The sequence below is a fragment of the Pleurodeles waltl genome, chromosome 7 (assembly GCF_031143425.1).
Source record: "Pleurodeles waltl isolate 20211129_DDA chromosome 7, aPleWal1.hap1.20221129, whole genome shotgun sequence".
NCBI classification, from domain to species: Eukaryota; Metazoa; Chordata; class Amphibia; order Caudata; family Salamandridae; genus Pleurodeles; species Pleurodeles waltl.
Genome location: NC_090446.1, coordinates 843,372,846 through 843,376,805, shown reverse-complemented (window position 1 = coordinate 843,376,805; position 3,960 = coordinate 843,372,846).

Below are 3,960 nucleotides of genomic sequence, written 5' to 3'. Positions count from 1 at the left end.
GCGAGGTGGTGTGGGCTAGTACATCATTTGTAGGCACCCAACAATACCACTCAATAAATGATTGTTCAATCTGTGCTTTTTCTTTTGAAAAAGAAAAAGTACATTCATTACACCCACAGTATTCAATACTATGCAGTTATTTACAAATATATATAAGGCCGATATAAATACTTCTGTGTGACATTGCCTAATCACTTTTGACCCGCCAAAGGGTGAGGGTCTTTCTCTTTGTTGTTCCTCTGGGCTTCTCTTCTCCTTGGTGCACAAGCCCAGTCTTTCCCCCATCTACTCCTCAGTAGGAGGGGTCCAGAGGAAAACAAAGAGGAAAACTGGGCTTTCATGCAGGTAGTGGAGGCCCAGAGGAAACAAAGAGAAAGGCTGACACAGGGTGCCAGTGAAACCTGCACCCTGCAAAGTTTGTCACCTTTGAGGCCAGAAGGCCTAAGAAAGTGCTCCATGTGGCTAGGGCTCACCACCAGGAGCAAAAGGAGACTAAGATCAAGAAAATGGTCCAACAGACCTGAGCTATAAGCCTACAAAGGATTTGACCTTTGACCACCAGCTAGGCTCAAAGCACATTGTGCTCCACTCTTGGAGCCATTCTAATCATCCAGGGTGGGCCAGGACCCGGGGGTTGCCATGAGGAGAAATCCTGAACTCTGAGCCGGGAGGAGGTGTGCCTGGGGCATCCTCCCTAGCATTCCTGTACTCATGGAGGCTCCATCTCCCAGGCTTGTTTCATAATTGGGCACCCAGAACCCCAACTCCAGGACCCCATGGCAGAACACACAGGAAAGCACTATTTCATCTCCCTGAACTGTCAAGAGAAGGGGGGGCCCACTACCCTATCCCAGGACCCTGATGGCTGAAGAAGACGAGGGTGAGTGCTGCCGTACTCCCCCATTTGTGTCAGGGGGCCTCCGCTGCACAAGGAATTAGGGAAAGAGAGAGCAACGGCTCATGTGGCCAGAAGTAGCCACTCAAGGAAAGCCAGGGGTGGGCCAACCCAAGGAGTACGCAGGGGACCCACTTGAGGCGGGCACCCCCTGTCGTAAAAAAAAAAAAAAGAAAAGAAAAAGGCTGCGTGAGGCCGCGCAGCAGAAGCAAAACAACCAGGAAAGAAGACCTCAGCTCTCCCTGGCTCAGCGGGAGAGCCGCTAATCAAATATTCACAGCTTGCGAGGAGCAACCCATAATGCCCTACAGGGCTAGTCCTGATTTGTCTATTTCTTCCTTTGTGGTGGCCCCAGATTGACGGGGTCACCACCAACAAGCATAGGAAGTGCATGGGGAGTTGCAGGAGCAGCGCAGCCTTCCTCCAAAAAAGGATTTGAGGAGTCCCCACCCTACGTTTGGTGGAAATCCACATAAAATGACCCACCAGGTTTCCTGAGGCATTTCTAAGAACTCACCAGGTTGAAGTATATGCTCTGCAGTTGAAATTGCAGCACTCCCCTAGGGGCAAAGTTTATGGCTGCAGTTCTTTTGGCCTGAACGTGGTTAAGTGCAGAGGTTAATATGAATGTCCATGTTGTGGAATGAACCCTAGAGGCAACATCAATGGTTGCAGCTATTGTGTTCAAAATGTGATGATCTCTAGGGACTATGTTTTAATTGTGTTTTCCATGTGTCATGTTTATTATGAGCACACAAACCATTCAGACATGTATATATATATTTCTTTCAAATGCTTTATTGGAATAATGGTGCTGATGGCCACTCATGATCAAAGTATGCTTGCTTTATTGCCATTATTAAATGCATTCATTAAAAGTTATATTCAGTTGCATTTAAGTACAATTGAATGTTTTGGCATGTGGGATTTGAACTAGACCTCCCTTTGGAGGGTCAAAAGTGATTACGCAATGTCACTAAGAGGTAGTTCCATCAACCTTATGTATAAACGTAAATTACTACATAGTGTTGCTTAGTATGTGTGTCTAATAAATTAACTTTTCCTTTTTCAAGAGAAAAAGAACAGTCTGGACAATCATTTATTGAGTGTTATTATTGCATGTCTGTAGCAGGCTGGCTCCCTATATAGTGTGCAAAAATGATGTGCACTGTGCAGAATGTCCAAGCAACCCCACCTTGGTATCCAGAGGTATTAAGTAGACCACCTAATGCTCTGTTTTTAGAGGTAGCCTAGTCAAGCAGTTAGGCTAATCTTGGAGATGTGCTAAGCATTTTTTGTACTCACAGTATCAATAAATATGGACACACACTCAAAAGAATAACTCAAGACCAAGATCATCAAAATCAGTAAGTTATGATTTTTCAAAGTTTAGCAAAAATAGTATGTTTGTGCGCAATTACTCACCATTAGAATTAATAGGAAAAACGTTTAAAATGCATATAAAATCGGGCAGTGCTCTCATACATGTCACCTTCTGTATTTAGGTTGAAGTCGTCGAGATGTCCTGTGGGCCAGCCTGAGAAGTTCGGCCAGTTCCTGGTTCGATCGGGAGCAGCTGCTGAAAGTCTTGGAGCTGGTGCAGAACGGAGAAGGTGACCACTTGGAAACACACTAGAGAGGTAGACTTAAAGGTAAGCCCGGTGGGTCCCCTTGGGCTGTAGAGGTTGCAAGGAGTTAGGGACCTATAGAGCACAGCTGGTTTTCCAATGCAGGGAACAGGGAGGCCGGGTGCAATACAGATATGTCGGCCAAGGTAATGTGTCCTAGGATCCTTGGAAATAGGTGCAGGTCACTTTGAGGGTGGATTGCAGGTCAGCTGGGCCACTCTGGGGGGGTGGTTCTTGCGCATCCTGAAGACCCTCGACTGGAGCTTGCTTCTGGTCCTCAACGAGTACGGAGTGGACTTTTCTTCTAGGCGTCCAACATTGGAGGTCTAGTACCTTGGGCTATGGCACTTCTCAACCACTGGAGGTGGCGCTGCCACCAAACGTGGCTCACTGGCAGGGTTAATCCTCCAGGTCTGTTGGATGAAATTTGGAGTAGCTGCTTTGTCCAGTTCATTGGTCAGTGTTCGGTCATCCCTGCTGGGTGCAGGGAGTGATGCCTTCACTCTGGAGGGAGGTTCTTGGCAATTTTCAGAAGGTTAGAGGTCCTTTGGCGTTTCTTAGAATCCGTCCGTTGTCCAGTCGACCTCTCAGCGGCGATGGTCAAGTCCTGTGTGCAACAGGCAGGGTTTGGCATCTTTTCCTTCTTGGAGCAGGACTTCTGTTCTCAAGCCTTGGGTCTTCTTTGTTGCTGGCCTTTTTGCATCAGTTGAATCTGATCTGCAGATCTAGGGATGCCCACTAAATACTGCATTTAGTGGGTGTTAAGGGGAGTACCTGGTAGTGGCCAATGCGCCACTTACCTTAGGGTGGCTACACTCACTTTGTGACCACTTCCTGTGGGAAAATTTCACATCCCTAATCCTGATAGGCTATTTTCCTGCCATCCAAGATGGAGGAAAATGAAATGGAGTGGTCACCTTGCCTGCCACATCAGGGGTGTGGTGCAGGCTGAGGCGGAGACACTCCTACTCTGACTAGGTTTTCCAGCCAGTTTTACCACACAAAGTGGGGGAGGGGGAACCATTGGGTAGCCATCTGCTGCTAGCAGCAGAGGTCAGATATCAAAGGTGGTAAAGCCTTTCAAGCTGACCGCTGGGCCTGGGTGCCTTCCTGGGGGAGGAAGCATAACACCTCCACCCAGGAAAGGCTGTGTGTTCTGGTTCCTGAGAGCAGAAACTCTCACCCCAGTAATCCAGATTTGTGTCTGGTAGTGACAGGCTGGTAAAAGCCAGTCAGCAACTGCACCAGGGCTATTTGCAGTGGGCACCTCTAAGGTGCCATCTGGGTACATGTTATAATAAATACAACATTGGCATCAGTGTGGGTTTATTATTGTGAATTGTTTGATACCAAACAACCCAGTATTCAGTGAGGTCATCATGTAGCTGGGGAACTCATAATGACCAGTGTCCAGCATATGTATTTAATATGGCTTCC